Here is a 14,367-nt window from a genome sequence, read left to right on the forward strand (position 1 = left end):
ATGGTGGACCAATTAAGTTTCTTGTCAATGGTAACCTCGGGATATTGATGAAAAAATTATTCCTTCACAGGATGTGGGATTACAACCCAGCTCAACAATTATTGCCCATCCCCAATTGCCTTGAGAAGGTGGTGGTGTGTTCCTTTCTTGAACTACTACAAATGAGATAATGACAATGCATTTAAATATCACAAGGATGTAATTAGACTCTCCATTGTTGGGGATGGTCATTATCTAGCTCATGTGTAGCGTGAATGCTACTTTCCAATGATCACGAAATACGTAATTCAGTGTATTTAGATGGTTTTGAAATCACATGTAATTCTGGCAATGGGATTAGAATTGGTCTGTCATTTATTAAAAAGATTCAAGATAAATCAGAGTAAGTGGCAACATCTGTCTCTATGACAAGTGCCTCTCTCACAGAAATAAAATATTAAAGACGATCTTAAATTTGGAGTGCAATTATTGTACCGAATACAAGCTGGGATATATGAAATCTAACTAATCTTTCATAAAATAATTAAATACGTGAAACAGAAATATGTAAAATCAACATGGTATTTATTACTTCAACATATATTTAATAAAAAGAAGACAAGAAGGAAAATTTGCAAGACAGCAGAATATATAAATAACTAATCCATCATATTACACAATTTACAGTCAGAGAGTCATAGAGATGTACAGCACTGAAACAGACCCTTCAGTCCAAATTGTCCATGCCAACCAGATATCACAAATGAATATAGTCCCACTTGCCAGCACCAGGCCGATATCCCTCCAAACCCTTCCTATTCATATACCCATCTAAATGCCTTTTAAATGTTGCAATTATACTGGCCTCCACCACTTCCTCTGGCTACCCATTCAACCCCAGGGAAAAGACCTTGCCTATTTACCCTATCCATGCCCCTCAGGATTTTATAAACCTCTATAAGGTCACCACTCAGTCTCCGACGCTCCAGAGAAAACAACCCCAGCCTATTCAACCTCTCTCTATAGCTCAAATTCTATAGCCCTGGCAACATCCTTGTAAATCTTATCTGTACCCTTTCAAGTTTCACAACATCCTTCTGATAGGAAGGAGACCAGAATTGCATGCAATATTCCAAAAGTGGCATAATCAATGTCCTGTATAGCTGCAACATGATCTCCTGTACCCAATACTCTGACTAATAAAAGAAAGCATACCAAACGCCTTCTTCACTATTCTATCTACATGCGACTCTACTTTCAAAGAGCTATGAATCTGTGCTCCAAGGTCTCTTTGTCCATCAACACTCCCTAGGACTTTACCATTAAGTGTATAAATCCTGCTGAGATTTGCTTTCCCAAAATGCAGCACCTCGCATTTATTTAAATTAAACCAAATTTGCCAAACCTCAGCCCACTGGCCCATCTGATCAAGATTCCCTTGTAATCTGAGATAACCTTCTTCAGTGTCCACTGCACCTCCAATTTTGGTGTCATCTGCAAACTTATTAATTGTACCTCTTATGTTCACATCCAAATCATTTATATAAATGATGAAAAGTAGTGGACCCAGCACCGATCCTTGTGGCACTTCCGTGGTCACAGGCCTCCAGTCTGAAAAACAACCCTCCACCACCACCCTCTGTCTTCTACCTTTGAGCTAGTTCTCCCTGTATTCCATGAGATCTAACCTTGCTAATCAGTCTCCCATGGGGAACCTTGTCAAATGCCTTACTGAAGTCCATATAGATCATGTCGGCTGCTCTGGCCTCATCAATCGTCTTTGTTACTTCTTCAAAAAACTCAATCAAGTTTGTGAGACATGATTTCTCATGCACAAAGGTTTGTTGACTATCCCTAATCAGTCCTTGCCTTTCCAAATACATGTACATCCTGTCCCTCATGATTCCCTTTCACAACTTGCCCACCACTGAACTCAGGCTCACCAATCTATACTTCTCCAGTTTGTCCTTACCTCCCTTCTTAAAGAGTGGCACTACATTAGCCAACCTCCAGTCTTCTGGCACCTCACCTGTGATCTCGATGTTACAAATATCTCAGCAAGAGGCACAGCAATCACTTCTCTAGCTTCCCACAGAGTTCTAGGGTACACCTGATCAGGTCCTGGGGATTTATCCACTTTTATGCATTTCAAGACATCCAGCACTTCCTCCTCTGCAATATGGACATTTTTCAAGATGTCCTTCTTCACAGTAAACATTGATGCAAAATACTTGTTTAATATCTCCCCCATTTTCTGCGGCTCCACATAAAGGCTGCCTTGCTGATCTTTGAGGGGCCCTATTCTCTGCCCAGTTATCCTTTTGTCCTTAATGTATTTGTAAAAACCCTTTGGATTCTCCTTAACCCTATTTTCCAAAGCCATCTCATGTCCCTTTTTGCCCTCCTGATTTCCCTCTTAAGTATGCTCCTACTGCCTTTATACTCTAAGGATTCACTCGATCTATCCTTTCTATACCTAATGTATATTGCCTTCTTTTTCTTAACTAAACCCTCAATTTCTTTAGTCATCCAGCATTCCCTATACCTACCAGCCTTCCCTTTCACATTAACAGGAATAAACTGTCTCTGGATTCTCGTTATCTCATTTCTGAAGGCTTCCCATTTTCCAGCCATCTCTTTACCTGTGAACATCTGCCCCCAATCAGCTTTCAAAAGTTCTTGCCTGATACCGTCAAAATTAGCCTTCCTTTGACTTTTAGATCTGGTCTGTCCTTTTCCATCACTATTTGAAAACTAATAGAATTATGGTCGCTGGCCCCAAAGTGCTCCCCACTGACACCTCAGTCACCTGCCCTGCCTTATTTCCCAAGAGTAGGTCAAGTTTTGCACCTTCTCTCTTAGTTACATCCACAAACTGAATCAGAAAAATTTCTTGTACACACTTAACAAATTCCTCTCCACCTAAACCCTTAACACTATGTTAACACCCAGTCAATGTTTGGAAAGTTAAAATCCTCTACCATAACCTCCCTATTACTCTTACAGATAACTGAAATCTCCTTACAAATTTGTTTCTCAATTTCCCGCTGACTATTAGGGGGTCTATAATCCCAATAAGGTGATCATCCCTTTCTTATTTCTCAGTTCCACCCAAATAATCTCCGTGGATGTATTTCTAGTAATATCGTCCTTCAGTACAGATGTAATGCTATCCCTTATCAAAAATGTCACTCTCCCTTCTCTCTTGCCTCCCTTTCTGTCCTTCCTGTAGCATTTGTATCGTGGAACATTAAGCTGTCAGTCCTGTCCATCTCTGACCCACATTTGTGTAATTGCTATGATATTCCTGTCCCATGTTCCTAACCATGCCCTGTGTTCATTTGCCTTCCCTGTTAGGCTTCTTGCATTGAAATAAATGCAGTTTAATTTCACAGTCCTACCTTGTTCTCTGCTTTGTCCCTGCCTGCCCTGACTGCTTGATTCGCTTCTGTTCTCAACTGTGCCAGTCTCAGATTGATCTTTTTCTTCACCATCTCCCTGGGTTCCAACCCCTCCCACCTTACTAGTTTAAATCCTCCCAAGCAGCTCTAGCAGATCTCCCTGCCAGTATATTAGTCCCCTTCCAATTCAGGTACAATCCATCCTTCTTGTACAGGTCACTTCTACCCCAAAAGAGATTCCAATTATCCAAAATTTGAATCCTTCTCCCATACACCAGCTCCTTAGCCATGCATTCATCAGCTCTATTCTCCTATTCCTACACTCACTAGCTCGTAGTACTGGGAGTAATCCAGATATTACTACACTCGAGGACCTCCTTTTTAAAATTACTGCCTAACTCTCTATTTTTTCCCTTCAGAATCTCATCCTTTCTCCTTCCTATGTCGTTGGTTCTAATGTATACAATCACCTCCTGATGGGCCCTTTCCCCATTGAGAGCTCTCTGGACCCTCGCTTCCTTGATCCTGGCACCAGGGAGGCAACACACCATTCTGATTTTTTGCTGCTGGCCACAGAAACGTCTGTCTGTGCCTCTGATTAGAGAGTCCCCGAACACAATAGATGGCTTGGAACCCGATGTACCCCTCATTGCATTAGAGCCTGTCTCGAAACCAGAAACTTGGCTGTTCGTACTACATTCCCCAGAGAATCCATCACTCCCTACATTTTCCAAAATAGCATACTTTTCTGAACTGGGGATAGCCGCAGAAGACTCCTGCACTAACTGCCTACCTCTCTTACCTTTCCTGGAGTTGACCCATTTATGTGACTGTATCTGCAACTTCTCTCCTTTCCTATAACTGCCATCCATCACAACCCCTTGCTCTTGTAAATTTCTCATTGTCTCTATCTGTCACTCCGACCAAAACATTCAATATGATAGGATTCACAACCAATGACATTTATTGCAGATTTAATCCTCAGTAACCGATTAAGGGCCATTTTTGCTTCTTCCGATCTATAGACCCAAAAAATAGCACCATCTTATTCCTCTACAAAACACTGCTCCAGGCTAACTTAATACTTATGGCTTATATTTTTAAGTTTAATCAAGAGACATATTTCAATAAAACATATAATAAAGAAAGAACCCACTCTACTCACTACTGCAGACTTACTGCAAGGTCACACTTAAAACTATTCACTTATCTGTTTCTGTGCTGTGACCTTTCCCAAACAGGTTCCTCCAAGATCAGTTGTGAACTTTACTGTTTGTTAATTTTTCCAGACGCACACCGATGTCCAGCGATACATGAAGTCTCCTTGACTAGTTTATTTTTCATGTATCTGTTCCTAAGCTATTTGCAATGCTGACAAGTCTGCATTGAACCTCCACCCCTCGAGGCCCTGGAAAAGCAATTTTTTTTTTGTTCAAATGAATGGTAAGCTGGATCACTTCAGACAGCATTGGCAATTTGCCATTTTTTCTTTCTGAAACTTAGTTTCAAAATGCCCGAGCAGCTTTCGAGGGCTAAAATGAAAAAAAAAAATGTATTCATCACAGGATGTGAATAATGCTGGCTGTGCTAGTATTTATTGCCCATTCCTCAGTGCCCTGGAGAAAGTGGTATTGCACAGCCGTGAACTGTTGCAGTCATGGGGGGTAGTTACACCCACAGTGCTGTCAGGTCGGGAATTCCAGGATTTTGACTCAGCCAAAATGAAGAAACAGCAATATAATTCTCATAATCCCTCAACATCGACAATGCAGTAGGTTAATCACGATACCTGCATCGCCTCTAAGGCCATGAACATCATGACGCTCTGGGAAACAAGGTATCTGAATGAAGCTTCCTGCTTTGTCCATTAGAACAGAGCTACAAAAGTGTTTGTTGGCCATGGCACAATTGAAACTTTATTGCTGGAACAGCACAGCAGGTCAGGCAGCATCCAGGGAACAGGAGATTCGACGTTTCGGGCACAGGCCCTTCCTCAGGAATGAGCAGAGAGTGTTCAGCAGGAGAAGATAAAAGGTAGGGAGGAGGGACTTGGAGGAGGGGAGTTGGAAATGTGATAGGTGGAAAGAGGTCAAGGTGAGGGTGATAGGTCGGAGTAGGGTGGAGGCGGAGAGGTAAGAAGAAGACTGCAGGTCAGGAAGGCGGTGCCGGGCTGGAAGGATCCGGCTGAGACAAGGTGGGGGGAGGGGGGATGAAGAAACTGGTGAAGTCCAAGTTCATCCCCTGCGGTTGGAGGGTTCCCAGTCGGAAGATAAGACGCTCCTCCTCCGACCGTCGGGTTGTTGTGGTTTGGCGGTGGATGAGTCCAATGACCTGCATATCCTCGGTGGAGTGGGAGGGGGAGTTGAAATGCTGTGCCACAGGTTGGTTGGGTTGGTTCGTCCGGGTGGCCCAGAGGTGCTCTCTGAATCGCTCCGCAAGTAGGCGGCCTGTCTCCCCAATATAGAGGAGGCCACACCGGCTGCAGCGGATGCAGTAGATGATGTGGGTGGAGGTGCAGGTGAATCTGTGGCGGATATGGAAGTTTCCCTTGGGGCCTTGGAGAGAAGTGAGGGGGGAGGTGTGGGCGCAAGTGTTGCACCTCCTGCGGTTGCAAGGGAAGGTGCCGGGAGTGGTGGTTGGGTCGGTGGGGGGTGTGGATCTGACAAGGGAGTCGCGGAGGGAGTGGTCTCTACGGAAAGCTGATAGGGGAGGGGAGGGAAATATATTCTTGGTGCTGGGGTCTGTTTGGAGGTGGCGGAAGTGACGGCGGATGATGCGCTGTACATGGAGATTGGTGGGGTGGTAGGTGAGGACCAGTGGGGTTCTGTCCTGGTGGCGGTTGGAGGGGCGGGGCTCAAGGGCGGAGGAGCGGGAAGTGGAGGAGATGCGGTGGAGGGCACCGTCGACCACATCGGGGGGGAAATTGCGGTCCTTGAAGAAGGAGGCCATCTGTGTTGTACGTATTTTGAACTGGTCCTCCTGGGAGCAGATGCGGCGGAGACGAAGGAATTGGGAGAATGGGATGGCGTTTTTACAGGGGGCAGGATGGGAGGAGGTGTAGTCCAGGTAGCTGTGGGAGTCGGTAGGTTTGTAGTAGATGTCCGTGTTGATTCGGTCGCCTGAGATAGAAACAGAAAGGTCTAGGAAGGGGAGGGAGGAGTCCGAGACTGTCCAGGTGAATTTGAGGTCGGGGTGGAAGGTGTTGGTGTAGTGGATGAACTGTTCAACCTCCTCGTGGGAGCACGAGGTAGCGCCGATACAGTCATCAATGTAGCGAAGAAAAAGATGGGGGGTGGGGCCAGTGTAGTTGCGGAAGATGGATTGTTCCACATACCCTACGAAGAGGCAGGCATAGCTGGGGCCCATGCGGGTGCCCATGGCTACTCCTTTTGTTTGGAGAAAGTGGGAGGATTGGAAAGAAAAGTTGTTCAGGGTGAGGACCAGTTCGGTCAGTCGAAGGAGGGTGTCGGTGGAAGGGTACTGGGTGGTACGGCGGGAAAGGAAGAAGCGGAGTGCTTTGAGTCCTTCGTGATGGGGGATGGAGGTGTACAGGGACTGGATGTCCATGGTGAAGATGAGGCGTTGGGGACCGGGGAAGCGGAAATCCTGGAGGAGGTGGAGGGCGTGGGTGGTGTCACGAACGTAGGTGGGGAGTTCTTGGACTAATGGGGACAGGACCGTGTCGAGGTATGCCGAGATGAGTTCGGTTGGGCAGGAGCAGGCTGAGACGATGGGTCGTCCGGGGCAGTCAGGTTTGTGGATTTTGGGCAGGAGGTAGAAACGGGCGGTGCGGGGTTGTGGGACTATGAGGTTGGAGGCGGTGGATGGGAGATCCCCTGAGGTGATGAGGTTATGGACGGTCTGGGAGATGATGGTTTGGTGGTGGGGGGTGGGGTCATGGTCAAGGGGACGGTAGGAGGAGGTATCTGCGAGCTGGCGTTTGGCCTCAGCGGTGTAAAGGTCAGTGCGCCAAACTACTACTGCGCCTCCCTTGTCAGCTGGTTTGATGGTGAGGTTGGGGTTGGAACGGAGGGAGTGGAGGGCTGCGCGTTCCGAGGGTGAGAGGTTGGAGTGGGTGGGGGGAGTGTGGGAGTTCAGGTAGCGGTTAATATCGCGGCGGCAGTTTGCTATGAAGAGGTCGAGGGCAGGTAGGAGGCCAGCACGGGGTGTCCAGGTGGACGGGGTGTGTTGGAGGTGGGAGAAGGGGTCGTCAGAGGGTGGGCGAGAGTCTTGATTGAAGAAGAAGGCACGGAGGCGAAGGCGGCGGAAGAATTGTTCGGTGTCACTCCGTGTATTGAATTCATTGACCCGAGAACGTGTGGGAACGAAGGTGAGACCTCTGCTGAGGACTGATCTTTCATCCTCAGAGAGGGGCAAGTCTGGAGGGATGGTGAACACACGGCAGGGCTGGGAGCTAGGACCTGGTGTGGGGCTGGAGCTGGATGTGGGGGCGGGGTTAGGCATGGGGGCGGGGACAGAGGTCGGCTTGGGGGCGGAGTTGGACATGGTGATAGAGACATGGTAACAATCCATCTTCCGCAACTACACTGGCCCCACCCCCCATCTTTTTCTTCGCTACATTGATGACTGTATCGGCGCTACCTCGTGCTCCCACGAGGAGGTTGAACAGTTCATCCACTACACCAACACCTTCCACCCCGACCTCAAATTCACCTGGACAGTCTCGGACTCCTCCCTCCCCTTCCTAGACCTTTCTGTTTCTATCTCAGGCGACCGAATCAACACGGACATCTACTACAAACCTACCGACTCCCACAGCTACCTGGACTACACCTCCTCCCATCCTGCCCCCTGTAAAAACGCCATCCCATTCTCCCAATTCCTTCGTCTCCGCCGCATCTGCTCCCAGGAGGACCAGTTCAAAATACGTACAACACAGATGGCCTCCTTCTTCAAGGACCGCAATTTCCCCCCCGATGTGGTCGACGGTGCCCTCCACCGCATCTCCTCCACTTCCCGCTCCTCCGCCCTTGAGCCCCGCCCCTCCAACCGCCACCAGGACAGAACCCCACTGGTCCTCACCTACCACCCCACCAATCTCCATGTACAGCGCATCATCCGCCGTCACTTCCGCCACCTCCAAACAGACCCCAGCACCAAGGATATATTTCCTTCCCCTCCCCTATCAGCTTTCCGTAGAGACCACTCCCTCCGCGACTCCCTTGTCAGATCCACACCCCCCACCGACCCAACCACCACTCCCGGCACCTTCCCTTGCAACCGCAGGAGGTGCAACACTTGCGCCCACACCTCCCCCCTCATTTCTCTCCAAGGCCCCAAGGGAAACTTCCATATCCGCCACAGATTCACCTGCACCTCCACCCACATCATCTACTGCATCCGCTGCAGCCGGTGTGGCCTCCTCTATATTGGGGAGACAGGCCGCCTACTTGCGGAGCGATTCAGAGAGCACCTCTGGGCCACCCGGACGAACCAACCCAACCAACCTGTGGCACAGCATTTCAACTCCCCCTCCCACTCCACCGAGGATATGCAGGTCATTGGACTCATCCACCGCCAAACCACAACAACCCGACGGTCGGAGGAGGAGCGTCTTATCTTCCGACTGGGAACCCTCCAACCGCAGGGGATGAACTTGGACTTCACCAGTTTCTTCATCCCCCCTCCCCCCACCTTGTCTCAGCCGGATCCTTCCAGCCCGGCACCGCCTTCCTGACCTGCAGTCTTCTTCTTGACCTCTCCGCCTCCACCCTACTCCGACCTATCACCCTCACCTTGACCTCTTTCCACCTATCACATTTCCAACTCCCCTCCTCCAAGTCCCTCCTCCCTACCTTTTATCTTCTCCTGCTGAACACTCTCTGCTCATTCCTGAGGAAGGGCCTGTGCCCGAAACGTCGAATCTCCTGTTCCCTGGATGCTGCCTGACCTGCTGTGCTGTTCCAGCAATAAAGTTTCAACGTTGATCTCCAGCATCTGCAGACCTCACTTTCTCCATGGCACAATTGGTCACAGTCCCACCTAGAGTCAAAAGTTTCTGGGTTAAAACTCCACTCCAGCACAAAGATCAATGTGAATATTCTAGTACAATACTGAGGGAATACTTAACTATTGGAGTTGTCATCTTTCAGGTATTACATTAAACTAATGTCCCATCTATTCTCTCTTGTGGACGTTCAGGATCCTATGGTGCTATTTTGCAGAGGAGCAGGGAATTAATTCCTGGTTTCCTGTCCCACAGTAATCTTTCTACAAATGTCATAAAAGCAAATTATCTGATCACTATTACATTGCTGTCAATGGAAATCTGATTTGCACCTATTGCCAGTTGTATTTCCTACATGATAATAGTAGCTACACCACAAAAAATACACTATATTGACTATAAAATGGTTTGTGATATCAGCTGATTGTATATAAATGGAAGAATTTCTTTCTTTAACAACCAGGCTCTGGGATCAAGGCCATTGCAAGCATTACTGCTCAAAGCGCTGGACAAGTGCAAATGTTGAGAAATGTCTCAACCAGAGCCAGAGATACCAGGTCTATCGTACCTGATGGTATTGCTGTTCCCCTCAGCCAGCCAGTAGTATACTTTCAAGCGATATGCTTATGGTATCGTCATTGTATCATAGGGTGTGACCCAACAGTATGAAGGTCTCAGTCTCCATCTTAACTGAGGCCACTTGAAACATGACACACCGATGGAAGTTTGCCACTGTTTTTAAACCAATCCCAGTACAGCCCAGACACACCCCTGTGTTGGTCATGTATGTATATCTGTTGAATAGATCAGTACTATGTTACCCTTACATTACAGGACCTAACACAAGTACAGTATTGCTCCATCAGGTATATGCATCCTGCTGGAGGCAGAAATCTACATCATGATGGCAGATCAACAGGGAGAAAGGCAGTGTTCTAATTCGAGGTAAAACCCTGCAGGGTACTGAAAACTACTGATAACTTTCTTAATTTTGTGTTTCTTTTCGTCTGCACTATTCTATTATTAAAGATTATTTTATATTATTTGAAAATACGGGAGAATAAGGTTGCACTGAACTATCCCTGATTAGCTGATGTGTTAACTGAGTGGAGAAAGAGTTTTATTCTGACAAAGGAGAAAATGCTGTGGGAACACAGAATGAGCCATCAATGAGCAGAACTTTAAGAGTTTCATTTAACATGACCTACATTTGAGTATAATATTGCCAATTGTGATTGTTCAAAGAGATGTAATAGATTATTTACTTTTGTAATATCCTTATTACTGAATTTTTTGACAAAATAAAATGACAATGCAGATTTCAGAAAAGATTAAATTTGACTCAGTGTCAGATGTTACTCACTTTTCCAAGCTGTGACCTCATGGTTTTTAATAGTAGAAAAAAATAGGCTGCTGGTCAGAGCAACTGTACTGAAAATGTGTTGCTAGAAAAGCGCAGCAGGTCAGGCAGCATCCAAGGAACAGGAGAATCGACGTTTCGGGCATAAGCCCTTCTTCAGCCTTTCCAGCAACACATTTTCAGCTCTGATCTCCAGCATCTGCAGCCCTCACTTTCTCCTCAGAGAGCAACTGTACTGTCAGCCATCACTTCACCTCTTCAGTGCAGTACTGAGGAAGTGCTGAGCTGTTGCAGGTGCTGTTTACTGCCTAATAGATGTAAAAAGAAATCTCATGGGACACACCAATGCAGAGAAGAGGAGTTCTCCTCCTTCTTTCCTTGTGCAACTTTGATCGCTCAACCAACGTCACTGCAGCAGATTCTCTCATCATCAAGTGACCGTGAGAGCTTGCTACATACAAATTGGTTAGCACATTTTCTACCTTACAACAGTGAAAAGAATTTAAAAGTACGTTTTTGGTTGTAAAGTGCTCTGAGATGCTTGAAAGCCTGACAGCTGCTGCAATAACAAGTACCTTCATTCTTCGGATTGGCAAGCTAAACAAAATATTGTATCTGCTGCTGTTCAGCTTCTTGAGAAGAGATTTTCCAAATAGACTAAGTGCTCTTACCATCCAGGAAAATAAATTAGAAAGTCATTGACAGAAATGGGCCAATTTTCGAATGATGGAGTCAACTTTAACAACTCACCATTAATTTTGAGCTACTTTGGGATCAACAATTGACTTTTTTAGAGTGCTGCAGAAAGAGGGGGTGGGGATTCCAGCACCAATGCATCAGTTTAGCAGTTTGTGGTACCCAGCTTCTCATTGTCTGATAAGGATTTTCAATACAGTCAAATATTCTCAACAGTTGGAGCTGTGAGATTGCAAAAATCATACTTGCTGCAATTCAGGATGGAGCAAAGAGACAATCCCTACTTGACAAGCCCTCAGAATTGCAACATTTCCCTTCCAACAGCTTCAAACTGCCATGAGGAAATGTCATAAGTCCTGATAAAACTCATGCTATGCTGGTTTAAACTTTGTACTGAGAGAAGCGGATCCACATATAGGCTGAAAGTTTCAAGCTAGCAGGTTACAATTTTTGCAATAAACCAAACTTTTGCGATAGACCCAAGCAGCTTTGCTTTTGAAGGAACTTATAATCATGAATTGTTGAACAAGGACAATCTCTCCCTTGTTCATGCAATGTACCTCCAATATTGGGTTCTAGCACTAAATTGGTGTACCGTAACCTCCGTGGGCGGCACGGTGGCACAGTGGTTAGCACTGCTGCCTCGCAGCGCCAGAGACCCGGGTTCAATTCCCGACTCAGGCGACTGACTGTGTGGAGTTTGCACGTTCTCCCCGTGTCTGCGTGGGTTTCCTCCGGGTGCTCCGGTTTCCTCCCACAGTCCAAAGATGTGCAGGGTCAGGTGAATTGGCCATGCTAAATTGCCCGTAGTGTTAGGTAAGGGGTAAATGTAGGGGTATGGGTGGGTTTCGCTTCGGCGGGTCGGTGTGGACTTGTTGGGCCGAAGGGCCTGTTTCCACACTGTAATCTAATCTAATCTAATCTAATCTCCTCCACTCCAGCAATTCTGGTCTCCCTTTGGTCTTACTGCTCAACTTTTAACCTTCAGCTGCACAGGCATTTCTTCACTAAACATCTACGCCTCTTGAACCTCTGTTTAGATACACCAGACACCTATTCTTTTACCTAAATATGTTATGTCCAAACATTTTGATGGTTAGTGTCAAAGTTTGGGATCTTGGGATGTTTTGCTGTGGTATTCTCATCCTTGACTTCAAATCTGTCTGTGGCCTTGCCCCTTGCCTGCTCATTTCCCGCCTCCGGCCTCACAACCTTCTCAGATAGCTGGGCTCCTCCAATAATGTTTTCTTGCTCAACCCTAATTGTCATCATTCCGTCATTGACACGTATTTGTGGCTCCTGTTTGTTTCTACACAGAGAAGTAGAAATGAAGAGGTGAAGGTGTAAAACTGTGCGGGGAAATGATTGAGAACAGGGTAATTCGTAACATCAAATATGATCCAGATCTCAAAGAAGTTGATTTGGAACAAAAAGAAACCTTATTCAAAAAGTTTTGTTTTCTTTTACGTGGATGTAGTATTATCATATTTTCAAATGTAAATGATATGAGAACTAGATACAGTCAATACATTATTCTTTTACTTGATAATCAATTGAAATACCTTTCCTATGAGAACCTGTACCTATGGCAAAAGGTTATGGTTCACAGCCTCACTCCTGGCCTCAAGCATAGTCACAGCTGGACGTGTATGAGAGATGACCACCACATTAGCCCCACTCAAATAGGAATGGATGAAAATCAATCAAGCAAAATGTAGCAAAGGCACAGGCGCAGAGTGTCAATTGCCAATGCTTTCCAGCTCTGCCTGTGTATCTCTGAAGATTTCAATATCTAAACCCCCACTCAAACTAGCCTGTGCTCAAACTCCCATCAGTCCTTCCTTTAGATGCACTGTCTTCCCAAGACCAAGCCCAAAGTGTACAGACTCTTTACTGAATTGTAGTAACCTTGACTTTTTGAAAATAAACATCTTCCAACTCTAATGCTAGCAAACAAAAATATTCAAAGCAGTTTTGTTTTAAAATCTATTATTTTGTTTAATGGTCCTACAATATTTCTGATAGGTCTTTAGCAGCCATGTGCTGTTGGTTAATTGTCCACAATGCCTGACAATCTCAGGACAATCCTTGAGAGTCAGCGACCCCAGCATTTTTCCCATGTTGGCAGACTGACAGAAGTATAGCAACTGGGGAATTTGAAAGTATTTGTGCAATATAATGAAAGTTAATTGCTGTGCTGTCAGACCATGGCAATTGAATGTTCTTTATTAGTCATAGAGATGTACAGCACGGAAACAGTCCCTTCGGTCCAACTCATCCATGCCAATCAGATATCCCAACCTAATCTAGTTACATTTGCCAGCGCCTGGCCCATATCCCTCCAAACCCTTCCTATTCATATACCCATCTAAATGCCTTTCAAATGCTGTAATTGTACCAGTCTCCACCACTTCCTCTGGCAGCTCATTCCACACACTCTGCATGAAAAAGTTACCCCTTAGGTCCCTTTTTAATCTTTCCCCCCTCACACTAAACCTATGCCGTCTAGTTTTAAACTTACTCACCTGGGGGAAAAGACTTTGTCTATTTAGCCCATTCATGCCCCTCGTAATTTTATAAACCTTGATAAGGTCACCCCTCGCCTCTGACATCCAGGGAAAACAGTTCCAATCTACTCAGCTTGGCCCTTTAGCTCAAACTTTCCAACCCTGGCAATGTCCTGCAAATCTTTCAAGTTTCACAACATCCCCTCCATAGCAGGGTGACCAGAGTTGCACACAGTATTCCAATAGTGGCCTAACCAATGTCCTTTCTTCTCCACCTCCTGATACTGCCTGGCTTGCTGTGTTCTTCCAACAGGAGGCTGGAAAAAGATAGTCTTCAATCCTCCTGTTTGTCAACTTTGGATTCCAGCAGCTGCAGCTTTTTTTTGTCTCTAACCAATGTCCCTTACAGCCGCAACATGATCTCCGAACTCTTGTACTCACTGCACTGACCAATAA

The sequence above is a fragment of the Chiloscyllium plagiosum genome, unplaced genomic scaffold (assembly GCF_037043375.1).
Source record: "Chiloscyllium plagiosum isolate Xiang-an unplaced genomic scaffold, Cpla_swu_hap1 HiC_scaffold_6, whole genome shotgun sequence".
In the NCBI taxonomy this organism is placed as follows: domain Eukaryota; kingdom Metazoa; phylum Chordata; class Chondrichthyes; order Orectolobiformes; family Hemiscylliidae; genus Chiloscyllium; species Chiloscyllium plagiosum.